We start from the raw sequence: 14,282 nt of genomic DNA, 5'->3' as shown, positions 1-14,282 counted from the left end.
TCAGGAGAACAGTGACCACGACACCACACAACCCTGCCACAGCAACCTCTGCAAGACGTGCCGGATAATCGACATGGATGCCATCATCTCACGTGAGAACACCATCTACCAGGTTCACGGTACATACACTTGCAACTCGACCAACGTTGTCTACCTTCATACACTGCAGGAAAGGATGCCCCGAGACATGGTACATTGGGGAGACCATGCAGACGCGACGACAACAGATGAATGAACACCGCTCGACAATCACCAGGCAAGAGTGTTCTCTTCCTGTTGGGGAACACTTCAGCAGTCACAGGCATTCGGCCTCTGATCTTCGGGTAAGCGTTCTCCAAGGCAGCCTTCACGACATGCGACAGCGCAGAGTCGCTGAGCAGAGACTGATAGCCAAGTTCTGCACACATGAGGACGGCCTCAACCAGGATCTTGGGTTCATGTCATTCTATCTGTAATCCACGACTTGCCTGGGCTTGCAAAATCTCACTAACTGTCCTGGCTGGAGACAATACAAATGTCTTTAACCTGTGCTTAACCCTCTCTCCACTCACATTGTCTGTATCTTTGAGACTTGATTACCTGTAAAGACTCGCATTCCAACCATTATTTTGTAAATTGAGTTTGTGTCTTTATATACCCTGTTTGTGAACAGAACTCCCACTCACCTGATGAAGGAGCAGCGCTCCGAAAGCTAGTGGCTTTTGCGACCAAATAAACCTGTTGGACTTTAACCTGGTGTTGTGAGACTTCTTACTGCACTCTTAAAGCGTCATATTCTCCTCTTAAAGGGACAGCTCCCTCCAGGGGAACACATTTCAATAACTGCTGCTTTAATGCTAACTTATATTTCTTCTCCCATTGCTCTTCTCTGTTGTATATCATTCCAAACATTTAAAATCCAGATGTGTAATTTAAAAGAGACTTATTTTGGGCACATTTCCCAACACCAAGTCTCACTTTCCACCCAGGAGGAGGCCATTCGGTCCCTCGAGTTTGTTCCATCATTCAGCTAATTCATGACTGATCTGGGTCACCTACCTTGAATCTGTTAATACCCTTTGCCTGGAGAAAATTAATCAGCCACAGTGAGGCCAGCACTGGATGTGGCTGGGCGCCGTACACCTCCCTTTGGAACGCTCCACCCCACTGTGGACTGTGGATGCTCACTCGATGAGCATAGTCCAGGCAGAAATCAATAGGACTTTGGGTGGCAAAGGAGGTGGGGAGAATGCAGGGAGGTGGAGTTGAGGTAGATGATTAGTCATGATCTTATTGAATGGCAGGACAGGCTTGAGGGGCCGAATGGTCTACACTAGCTCCGATTGAGAGAGCTGTATGCCCTTGAAGAAGTGAAACCAATCAAGGCACTGTTTTGTTTTTAAATCTTTTTGAGTCCAAAGTGACTGAATTATTCTGCCACCTTGTCTCTGTCACTTCTCTGGGCTAATCCCATGATCCAGGAATGTCTCCTTTGGTTAATGTTGTCCCTTGTACTTCTACCTGACAGGGGAGTTGGCACTTCCTCCACAGCAGATATGGCGGATTGGCAGTCACACTTTCGGAATGAAGATGAGGAGGATCCAGAGGAAGCAGAGGAAAACGAAGGGAGGTCTCCCCTCAACCTCCTCCACTCCAGAGAGAACAGCCCTAGCTCCCTCAACCTTTCCTCATAAGACCTACCCTCCAAATCAGGCAGCTTCCTGGTAAATCTCCTTTGCACTCTTTCCAGCGCTTCCACATTCTTCTTATAGTGAGGTGACCAGAACTGCACACAATATTCCAAATGTGGTCTCACCAAGGTCCTGTACAGTTGCAGCATAACCCCACGGCTCTTAAACTCCAACACCCTGTTAATAAACGCTAACACACTATAGGCCTTCTTCACAGCTCTCTTCACTTGAGAGGCAACCTTCAGAGATCTGTGGATATGAACCCCAAGATCTCTCTGTTCCTCCACAGTCTTCAGAACCCTACCTTTGACCTGATGGGCCAAATGGCCTCCTTCTGCACTGTAGGATTCTACGATTCTAACATGCTGTACACCTCTCGATAATAAACATTTGAGGCTGATGAGACGGGTTTTTGATAGGAGAGGGAAACAGGCAGGGAAGTGGAGTTAAGGCCACAATCAAATCAGCCGTGATCTCATTGAATGGTGGAGCATTCCTGTTCCTATTTATTATGTTTAAGTACAACACACTGCGCACGTTTTGATAATTCTAACCCTGACCTGAAACCATAGCCTCAATGAGTGACAGAACAGTACTCACCAGTGCTTCCCCCAGATGTTATATAGGGTGGCACAGTGGTTAGCACTACTGCCTTACAGCGCCAGGGATCCATGTTTGACTCTCGGCTTGGGTGACTGTGCGGAGTCTGCACATTCTCCCCGTGTCTGTGTGGGTTTCCTCCAGGTGCTCCAGTTTCCTCCGGAAAGATGTGCTGGTTAGGTGCATTGGTCCTCTGGTTCTTGATCCTTCCACCAATGGGAACAGTTTCTCCCTCTTGACTCTGTCCAGATTCCTCGTGATTTTGAACTTTTCCAAGGAAAACAGTTCCAACTTCTCCAATCTATCCACATCACTGAAGTCCCTCATCCCTGGAACCACCTGGACCTTTTCTGAAGCCGTCATATCTTTCCTAAATTGCAATCTCCAGAATTTGACGCAATACTCCAGTTGATGCTGGACCAGTGTTTTGTAAAAATTCATTTTCACTCCCTTGCTGTTGTACTCTGTGCTGTTATTTATAAAGACCAAGATCCCATGTGCCTTTTTATCCACTTTCTCAACTTGTCCTGCCACCTTCAGTGATTTATGCACATATACACCCAGGTCTCTCTGCTCCAGCACCCACTTTAGAATTGTTTGTTTTATTTTATATTGTGTCCTATGCATTCTTCCAACCAAAATGAATCAGAAAGAGGCTATTCGGCCCATCGAGTCTGCACCGACCACAATCCCACCCAGGCCCTACCCCCATATCCCTACATATTTACCCTCTAATCCCTCTAACCTACGCATCTCAGGACACTAAGGGCAATTTTTAGCATGGCCAATCAACCTCACCCGCACATCTTTGGACTGTGGGAGGAAACCGGAGCACCCGGAGGAAACCCACGCAGACACGAGGAGAATGTGCAAACTCCACACAGACAGTGACCCAAGCCGGGAATCGAACCCAGGTCTATATAGCGTGCAAGAAACTATACTTTTCACTGTATACTAATCCACGTGACAATAAATCAAATCAAACCAGGATGACATCCCCCCCCCCCCCAACCCCTGCAGTCTTTCCGGGGCCTTCTCTGAGTGATGTCACTGCGGTTCTAGCAGTTAGAAGGTCGTTGAGCCACAGCTATCGATTTTTTTTTACAAAAGAGAATGTATTACATCCACTCACAGAGATGTCCAGCTGTTACAAACACCATAAATCCCTCCTAATACAAAGAAGCGTGTAGTGGTTGGAGAATGATCACAAGCTGCGATTACTCGGTTTTGTCACCGGCCGCTCTTTTCTATCAGTTAAGGTTGTGACGTGTTGATTTATGTTTCAGAGGACATTCGATACGCAGGCAGGGACAGCTTAGTCTTCCTCATCGATGCCTCGGAGGCCATGTTTGAAATGAATGGTGAGGCCACTTCAGCATTCGACATGACTATTCAGGTAAGAGGAGACCAGTGACAGTGCTGTAGGTGACAGTCGTTAAGTATGTTCAGGGCTGAGGTAGACAGATTTTTAATCAGTCAGGGAATCGAGGGTCTTGGGGATAAGGCGGGAAAGTGGAGTTGAGGATTATCACATCAGATCAGTCATGATCTCATTGAATGGTGGAACAGACTCAATGGGCTGAATGGCCTCCTTCTGTTCCTATGCCTGATACTCTAATGGTCCTATAAAACCAGATGTCTGTCTCTCCCTCACATCTCTGAGAGACACACACACACACAGTCCCTCTTCTTGAAAACATTCAAGGCACATTTTTACCTCAAAAAAGGTTTTTGAAATTTGTCCTGATGTTTTTCAAAAATACTGTGAAGAAAATCTACCGTGCAAAAGGGACAGCACGGTGGCACAGTGGTTAGCACTGCTGCTTCACAGTGCCAGGGACCCAGGTTCGATTCCCGGCTTGGGTCACTGTCTGTGTGGAGTTTGCATGTTCTCCCTGTGTCTGCGTGTGCTGAGTGTTTTAAGAACATAAGAAATAGGAGCAGGAGAAGGCCATCTAGCCCCTCAAGCCTGCCCCGCCATTCAGTAAGATCATGGCTGATCTGATAGTAGTTTAGTTCCACTGACCCGCCCACTCCCCATAACCCTTAATTCCCTTATTGATCAGAAATCTATCTACCTGTGACTTAAACATATTTAATGAGGTAGCCTCCACTGCTTCAATGGGCAGAGATTCCCTACCCTCTGAGAGAAGAAGTTCCTCCTCAACTCTGTCCTAAACTGACTCCCCCTTATTTTGAGGCTGTGTCCTCGAGTTCTTGTTTCCTTTCTAAGTGGAAAGAATCTCTCTGCCTCTACCCTCTCTAGCCCCTTCATTATCTTATATGTCTCTATAAGATCTCCCCTCAGCCTTCTAAACTCCAACGAGTACAGGCCCAATCTACTCAATCTCTCCTCATAAGCTAACCCCCTCATCTCCGGTATCAACCTGGTCAACCTTCTCTGTACTCCCTCCAAGGCCAATACATCCTTCCGCAAAGGTCGGTTGATAGTGCTGCTGACTGATTAGACTCTCTCTACTTGCAGTGTGTCCACAGGGTTTACACCAGTAAGATTATTAGCAGCGACCGTGACCTTCTGGCTGTCGTGTTCTTCGGGACTCAGAAGCACAAGAACTCTGTTGACTTCAAGCATGTTTATGTCCTCCACGACTTGGACACACCAGGCAAGTTTATCCCCCAGATCTGGAGCAAGTCCGTTTAAACTCGGTGTGGGGTATGTCCCTCCCTTGGGACTCTGCTCTGTGCACGTTGTGGTGTAGGTACGCAGCTGGGAGCAGTAAAGTGACAATAACCAGGCAATCTGATTCAGTGATGTTGATTGAGAAGTAAATATTGGCCGGAATACTGGGAATACACTTCAGAAGTATTGACTGTAAAGCGTTTTGGGACATCTGGGATTGGGAAAGGTGCTATATCAATGCAATTGGTGCCTTTCGGTTGCACTTTTCACATTTACCCACCGTCTTCTCATTGGATCACTGATATGAAGAGCAGGCAACAGGCATGATGGACTGAATGGCCTCCTCATCATAGAATCCTACAGTGCAGAAAGAGGCCATTTGAGCCAGTACTGACAACAATCCCAGGCCCTATCCCTGTAACCCCATGTCTTTACCCTGCTAATCCCCTGACACTAAGGGTTAATTTAGCATGGCCATTCCACCTAACTGTACGTCTTTCAGACTGTGGGAGGAAACCAGAGCACCCAGAAGAAACCCACGGGGAGAATGTGCAGACTCCACGCAGACAATGACCTGAGGTCGGAATTGAACCCGGGCCCCTGGCGCAGTGAGACGGCAGTGCTAACCACTGTGCCACCCGTGCCACCATGTATGTAAAATTCTATATTTCCTTGATCCCATTTCCTTTGTCCCTCTGTCCAGTTGGGTTAACATTCTTTCTGCCTCAACCACAAAACTTGAAAATAAATTTCACATGTTTACAACTCACAATTCTCCAGGACTTGTCTGGACCACAGGAACGGAATGAACATTCTGCTAATAAGAATAGTCTATTTGAAACTCCAGATTTAACGCCCATTCTTGGACCTAATTGCTAATTACCGCAATCTCAGCCCGTCCAGAGCCACTAAGCGGACAGCTCAAGTCCAGATGAGATTCCGTTTCCATGGAGCAGAACATGTGTCTCCTCGAGCCCACTTCCACTGGAGGTGTGGGGAACTCTGGCTGGCATAAAGAACAAAGAACAATACAGCACAGGAACAGGCCCTTCGGCCCTCCAAGCCCGCGCCGCTCCCTGGTCCAAACTAGACCATTCTTTTGTATCCCTCCATTCACACTCCGTTCATATGGCTGTCTAGATAAGTCTTAAACGTTCCCAGTGTGTCCGCCTCCACCACCTTGCCTGGCAGCGCATTCCAGGCCCCCACCACCCTCTGTGTAAAATATGTCCGTCTGATATCTGTGGCATGAGGCACCATTTTGCAGGACAGCTCAGACTGAGGTTCAAAACGCACAAGTCCTTGGATGCATTGTTTTGAGGTCCTGGTGGAATAGAAATATTGTGGTTACAAATTGTGGTGAACCATCGTTGGTTCCCATTGGATACTGCTGAGCCGGGGCTGGCCAGGACTACAAGGATGTACATATGTTACTGTTGGATTGTGCTATTGTTGCTGTTGGGTTAGGGTGGGGTTGTTACACCTTTGTATTGTAGTGTTGTGGCACATCCCAGTCGGGCTCCGCCTCCTGGGAGAGGTATAAGAGTCCCTGCTCTGGCCGGGACCCCTTCAGTCTGGGATAGTGTATATAAGTTCTGGTAGCTTCATTAACAGTAAATAAAAGCCTTTCATTTACTGAGCTTCAAGCCTCGTGTCTGAATAGCGCATCAATTTTATTTACTGTCGTTAAACTCTCGTCGAAAAAAAAAGAGAGAGAGTATGGAGCAAATTCTCAAGCCGGAACGCCTTATGCTAGATCCACGTGCGGTGGGCGCTTCTAACACCTTCGACCACTGGCTGAAGTGTTTCGAAGACTACCTGGCAGCCTCTGCAGCGGTCACCACAGCTGATGACAGACTCCGGGTCCTCCATGCGAGGGTAAGCGACACTGTCTACCTCGCGATCCGTGCGGCCACTAATTACCCCAAGGCCGTCGAGCTTCTAAAGAAGCGCTATACCAAACCACCTAACGAGATACACACTCGTTACCTCCTAGCCACTCGACGACGGCAGTCTGGCGAAACGATGGAGGACTATGCCAATGAGCTCCTACAGCTAGCCAGGGGCTGTGACTGCAAAGCTGAGTCGGCTGAGCAGAGCATGTACGACCTCACCCGAGATGCGTTTGTGGCCGGGGTCGGATCGTCGTACATTCGACTTAAACTGTTGGAGAAGGGTAACCTTAATCTTACCCAGGCCATCGAGTTAGCAGAGATGCTCGAGTCGGCTTCAAAGAGCTTAGTTTTATATCCGGAGGACCACGTGGAGACAACGTGGCAGGAGCAGTCGCAAATCCCTCCTCGTCCCTCGGGTTCGAAATGCTGTGTAATGGCGTGCTCCCATTCGGGCCAGACGAAGGCTGCAGCCCCGTGCGGCCCGCGGTGCTACTTCTGTGGAGGAGCAAAGCATATCCGGCAAAAGTGTCCCGCTAAAGCTGTATTGTGTACCGCATGCGGTAAAAAAGGGCATTATGCAAAAGTGTGCCAATCTAAACCCAGGAACAGCAGTGCGGCCTGCGATTCTTCAGAGCTTGGGTCATCATCGTCGAAGTTGTCGCGGGGTTCGTCCACGTGCGAGACCAGGACGACGCCATTACGGTCGACGGAGTCGGAGGAGTATGACCACCAGGGGTCGCTGAGTTTGGCGCCCTCACCCACGTGCGATTCATGGGGGCAGCCATGTTGGTCGACACTGACCACGAACGACCAGCAGGGGTCCTCCGCATCGATTTCAGCTGCCTGCAGTGGCGTTCATGAACCAACGGTGGCGTCGATCATCCTGGACCAGGCCAAGCCTCATAGACTCGACCGTTCTATGATGAATATCCAGGTAAATAATCATGTGATTTATTGTCTGTTTGACAGCGGGAGCACTGAGAGCTTTATCCACCCAGACACTGTGAAGCGGTGTGGACTCCAGATTCAACCTGCCAAACAGACAATCTCTATGGCATCGAGGTCCCGGTCTGTTGCCGTGCTAGGGAGTTGCGTGGTAACCTTGAAAGTACAAGGCACAGTTTACGAGCGCTTCAAGCTCCTTGTGTTGCCGTATCTTTGCGCGCCAATACTTCTCGGACTAAACTTCATGGTCCACTTGAGGAGTGTAATCCTACAGTACGGTGGGCCACTCCCTTCACTGGCAGTGGGAAAACAACAGCAGCCTCCAAATTGCCCAACGCGCCCCGCCTGTAGCCTCTCGACGCTGAAGATCACCACACCCTCCTTGTTTCAGAATCTTGTGCCAGGCTGCAAGCCCATCGCGACTAAAAGTAGGCGTGACAGCACTGAGGATCAGATCTTCATTAGATCTGAGGTTCAGCGGCTCCTCAAAGAAAGGATCATACAACCCAGTGTTAGTCCGTGGTGAGCACAGGTCGTGGTGGTCAAGAGCGGGAACAAACCCCGGATGGTCATTGACTACAGTCAGACCATTAACCGATATTCGCAGCTGGATGCGTATCCCCCCCCGCGCATATCTGATATGGTCAATCAGATTGCGCAGTACCGGGTGTTCTCCACCATAGACCTCAAGTCTGCCTACCACCAACTCCCCATTCGCCCAGAGGACCGACAATACACGGCTTTTGAGGCGGATGGTCGCTTGTATCATTTTCTCAGGGTTCCCTTTGGTGTCACCAATGGGGTCTCGGTCTTCCAGCGTGCTATGGACCGAATGGTGGACCAGAACGGGCTGCGGGCTACCTTCCCGTACCTGGATAATGTGACCATCTGCGGCCATGACCAGCAGGACCACGACACAAACCTCCTGAACTTCCTACGCACTGCTTCTCGCCTGAACTTGACCTACAACAGGGAGAAGTGTGTGTTTCGTACGCGCCGTTTAGCCATCCTAGGATACGTGGTGGAAAACGGGGTCATTGGCCCTGATCCAGACCGTATGCGCCCCCTTGCTGAACTTCCCTTACCTACTAGTGCAAAAGCACTGAGAAGATGCTTAGGCTTCTTCTCTTATTATGCGCAGTGGGTTCCCAATTACGCGGACAAAGCCCGTCCGCTCATTAAGTCCACGACTTTTCCCCTAACGCCAGAGGCCCGATTGGCCTTCGATAAATTGAAAGCCGACATCGCGAAAGCTACGATGCACGCGGTAGACGAGTCCATCCCCTTTCAGGTGGAAAGCGATGCATCTGATTTCGCCCTGGCCGCCACACTTAACCAGGCGGGCAGGCCCGTCGCATTTTTTTCCCGCACCCTCCAAGGCCCCGAAATTCGGCATTCAGCGGTGGAAAAGGAGGCCCAGGCCATTGTGGAGGCCGTCAGACACTGGCGCCATTACTTGGCGGGAAAACGGTTCACCCTGATCACGGACCAGCGGTCCGTGGCGTTCATGTTTAACAACACGCAGAGGAGCATGATCAAGAATGACAAGATCTTGCGGTGGAGAGTTGAACTCTCCACCTATAACTACGATATCATGTATCGTCCAGGGAAACTCAATGAGCCCTCGGATGCCCTCTCGCGTGGAACATGCGCTAGTATTCAGGAGGACCGTTTGCACGCCCTCCATAATGATCTGTGCCATCCTGGGGTCACTCGGCTCTACCACTTTGTAAAAGCCCGCAACCTGCCTTACTCAGTGGAGGACGTCAGGTCGGTAACAAGGAGCTGTCGGATTTGCGCGGAATGCAAACCGCACTTTTACCGACCTGACCGGGCACATTTAGTCAAGGCCACTCGTCCTTTCGAGAGACTGAGTGTGGATTTTAAGGGCCCCCTTCCCTCAACAGATCGGAACGTGTACTTTCTCAATATCATCGATGAGTACTCTCGGTTCCCTTTTGTTGTTCCCTGCTCGGATACATCCGCTGCCACGGTGATCAAGGCATTCCGTGATCTTTTTACCCTGTTCGGGTACCCCAGCTACATCCATAGCGACAGGGGCTCGTCGTTCATGAGCGATGACTTGAGGCAATTCCTGCTCTCATACGGGATTGCCTCTAGTAGGACCACGAGTTACAACCCTAGGGGTAACGGACAGGTGGAACGTGAGAATGCTACAGTCTGGAAGGCTGTCTTACTGGCGTTGAAGTCAAAAGGTCTTCCAGTCTCCCGTTGGCAAGAGGTGCTCCCTGATGCGCTCCATTCTATTCGCTCCCTCCTGTGTACGGCAACCAATGCTACTCCTCACGAGAGGATGTTCTCATTCCCTCGGAAGTCTTCCTCGGGGACCTCATTACCGTCTTGGTTGACGTACTCAGGACCCGTCCTCCTGCGGCGACATGTAAGGGCCCGCAAGTCCGACCCGTTGGTCGAACAGGTCCATCTCCTCCACGCCAACCCTCAGTATGCCTATGTGGCATACCCTGACGGCCGAGAGGACACGGTCTCGATCCGAGACCTGGCGCCAGCAGGGGACGTAGCAACCCCTGTCGCTCCCATACCCCCAGTAACAAACCCATTATCTCTTATTTCTTCCCCGGACACGGCGCGGGCAGCATCGGGACCATTGCTTAACCATTTTACTCCCATGTACAGCTTGCCTGAGCCCAGAAGATGGTCGCCACCGCAGGGCGTGTCAGGATCCCCTGGACTACCGTCACCTCAGGGTCAACCGGCCTGTGAGTCCGTGGAAGAACAGCTGGACGCCGTTTTGGGGAGAACGCCACCGCAAGTGCCTACTCCGGTGTCACCGCCGGTATTGAGGAGGTCTCAACAACGGTGCGGTCCCCCTGACCGTCTGAACTTATGGACTGCTGACATTTTATTCTGGGTTTTTTGTACCCCGCCGGCCTTTGTTTTCAAAGGAGGGGTGAATGTGGTGAACCATCGTTGGTTCCCACTGGATAGTGCTGAGCCAGGGGCTGGCCAGGACTACAAGGATGTACATATGTTACTGTTGGATTGTGCTATTGTTGCTGTTGGGTTAGGGTGGGGTTGTTACACCTTTGTATTGTAGTGTTGTGGCACATCCCAGTCGGGCTCTGCCTCCTGGGAGAGGTATAAGAGTCCCTGCTCTGGCCGGGACCCCTTCAGTCTGGGATAGTGTATATAAGTTCTGGTAGCTTCATTAACAGTAAATAAAAGCCTTTCATTTACTGAGCTTCAAGCCTCGTGTCTGAATAGCGCATCACAAATGCAGGTCAGATGCTGGGAACTCTGCGGGGAGTAACTCACCTTCTGACTCCCCCAATATCTGTCCACCATCTACAGGGCACAAGTCAGGAGTGTAATGGAATACTCCCCACTTGCCCGGATGAGTGCGGCTCCAACTTCACGCAAGAAACTCGACACCATCCAGGACAAAGCGGTCCACTTGATTGGCATCACATCTACCACCTTCAACACTCTCACTCTCCTCCACCGAGTGGCAGCCGTGTGTACCATCTGTAAGATGCTCTGCAGCAACTCACCTAAGGCTCCTTCAACAGGATAAAGTAGACGTGGAGCGGATGCTTCTGCTGTTGGGGCATTCGAGGACGAGAGGTCATAGTCTTAGGATAAGGGGAAGCAAATTTAAAACAGAGTTGAGGAGAAACTACTTCTCCCAAAGGCTTGTGAAACTCTGGAATTCGCTGCCCCAAAGTGCAGCGGATGCTGGAACAGTGAGTAAATTTAAGGAGGAGTTAGACTGATTTTTAATTGGGAATGGGTTGAAAGGTTATGGGGAGAAGGCAGGAAAATGGGGATGAGGAGCATATCAGCCATGATTGAATGGCGGAGCAGACCCGATGGGCCAAATGGCCTAATTCTGCTCCTATATCTTATCAACTTCTGAACAGCACCTTCCAAACCCATGACTGCTACCATCTAGAAGGAAAAAGGCAGCACATATCTTGGAACTCCGCCACCTGCAAGTTCCCCTCCAAGCCACTCACCATCCTGACTTGGAAATATATCGGCCGTTCCTTCACTGTCACTGGGTCAAAATCCTGGAAGACCCTCCCTAACAGCACTGTGGGTGTGCCTACACCACAGGGACTGCAGCGGTTCAAGATGGCGGCTCACCACCTACTTTCTCGAGGGCAACGCCCACATCCTATGAAAAAAAAATTAAAAAGCCAAGAGGAGGAGAGTTCTAACCCCAGGATCCTTAAGTTTGAAAGTGTGAGAGCAGGTTTCTGAGGCTTCTCTCCCTAATAGGTCATCATCCTGTATCTATGGAAAAAGAACATGGGCCATTTCCTGTTTTTTATTCATTTGTGGGACACGGGCGTCGCTGGCTGGCCAGCATTTATTGCCCATCCCTAGTTGCCCTTGGAGGGCAGTTGAGAGTCAACCACATTGCTGTGGATCTGGAGTCACATGTAGGCCAGACCAGGTAAGGAAGGCAAATTTCCTTCCCTAAAGGACATTAGTGAACCAGATGGGTTTTTCTGACAATCGACCATGGTTCATGGTCATCAGTGGATTCTTAATTCCAGATTTTTTAAAAATTGAATTCAAATTCCACCGACTGCTGTGGCGCCATTCGAACCCGGGTCCCCGGAACATTAGCTGAGTTTCTGGGTTAATAGTCTAGCGATAATACCACTGGGCCATCGCCTCCCCTGGTGTGTTTAATAGATTGATGTTCTAATCTGACTCTCTCTGTCTGGGCTCAGGTGCTAAGCGAGTACTGGAGTTGGACCAGTATGAGGGGGAGAAGGGGAACAAGTCCTTCAAGAAGAACATAGGCCACAGTACCGATGACGCGTTGAGCGATGCTCTCTGGGTCTGCTCCAATCTCTTCAGTGACGTCACGCTGAAACTGAGCCACAAGCGCATCATGCTGTTCACCAACAATGACAACCCACATGCTAAAGACAGCTCCAAAGCACGACTGACCAGAACAAAGGCCAATGACCTGCGAGAGACAGGTCGGCAAACCACTGTTACCATCAAGCATTTGTCAGCGACTGGTTCGAAGATGTTGAATCACAAAGTCCTCACTTAAGATTGCAGTTGCATTGCCGTGAAGTGCAACTTTATGTGAAACAACTTTAAACAAATCAGGTTTTCCCATTAAAACCAATGTGAAAGCTGTCTTTAGAGTCTGTAGGACATTTCTCAACATGATAACCTGCGAGTGAAAATATTTAACGTTGCTGAATTACTATGGCGGTCGATGGAACAACTTTTGAAATGAAATCAATTTAAAGATGTAAATATACTTTGCTCCGGTTTTCTGCCCATCATGCTTGCCGAATCTCCCAGGTGCCACACATTCCACTCGCTGACCCTCCCTGTCGTTGCCCCTTCAGCTCCCCGCCTCTTCCACTCCCTCACCTTTCCTCTTGCTACCAGCCCTCTGGCTTATGGCTGCCGCCCCCCCCCGCGATCCTTGACCCTCTGGGTCACTGCAGACCCTCTTCCTCAGCTTGTCACCTGAGAGCAGAGATTTCAGAGGGTTATCGGACTGGGGTGCAGGTCGCAGAGACGGGGAGGGCTGAGGCAATGGATGGATTTGACAAGATTGAAAATAGTGCTTCGCACAAAATTGGAGCGTAAGTAGGCCATTCGGCCCCTCCCGCCTGCTGTGCCGTTCAATGAGATCATGCCTTGTACGTTTGTGTTTCAAATTCCACGTTCCTATCTACCCACAATAATCTTTGATTCCCTCGCCTAACAAGAATCTCTCTACCTCTGCCTTAAAGATATTCAGTGACCCCCCCATTGCCTTCTGAGACAGAGGCCGGAATTTTACCGGCACGCCTGCCCTGATTCCAGGGGTGGGTGAGGCTCGGAGAACGGCATTCTCCATTAGCCTCGGGCGGGATCGTGCGAACCTCGAGCGGACGTGCCAGTAAATTCCGGCCAGAGAGTTCCAAAGTCATGCAACCCTCTGAAAGAAAAAAATTCTCACCATCTCTGTCCTAAAAGGGCGACCACTAATTTTAAAACTGTGCCCGCTCGGTCTGGACTCTCCCACAAGAAGAAACATCCTTTCCATGCCCACCTTGTCCAGACCGTTCAGGATCTTAGTCACTTCAATCAAGTCACCCCTCACCCTTCTAAACTTCAGTGGAAACAAGCCCAGTCTGCCCAACCTTTCCCCATAAGATAAACCGCTCGTTCCAGCTATCGATCCAGCAAACCCCCTCTGAAACGTCTCCAACTCATTTACACACTTCCTTAAAATCCCATGGAATCCCTACAGTGCAGAAGGAGGCCATCGAGTCTGCACCAACCACAATCCCACACAGGCCCTATTCCTGTAACCCCACATATTTACCCTGCTAATGCGCCTGACATTAGGGACAATTTAGCATAGCCAATCAACCTAACCTGCACGTCTTTGGAGTGTGGGAGGAAACCGGAGCACCCGGAGGAAACCCACGCAGACACGGGGAGAATGTGCAAACTCCACAGACAGTGACCCAAAGCTGGAATTGAACCCGGGGGTTCGGGGCGCTGTGAGGTAGCAGTGCTAAC

General features: G+C 50.0%; 1 pseudogene; it reads left to right on the top strand.

Moving 5' to 3' along the window:
• The first annotated feature begins 1,535 nt into the window (after positions 1–1,535).
• The window catches only part of LOC144482157 (X-ray repair cross-complementing protein 6-like), a 48,111-nt pseudogene continuing 35,364 nt past the window's right edge, over positions 1,536–14,282 (top strand).

The sequence above is a fragment of the Mustelus asterias genome (assembly GCF_964213995.1).
Source record: "Mustelus asterias chromosome 26 unlocalized genomic scaffold, sMusAst1.hap1.1 SUPER_26_unloc_40, whole genome shotgun sequence".
In the NCBI taxonomy this organism is placed as follows: Eukaryota; Metazoa; Chordata; class Chondrichthyes; order Carcharhiniformes; family Triakidae; genus Mustelus; species Mustelus asterias.
This window is presented reverse-complemented; position numbering and strand designations above follow the sequence as displayed.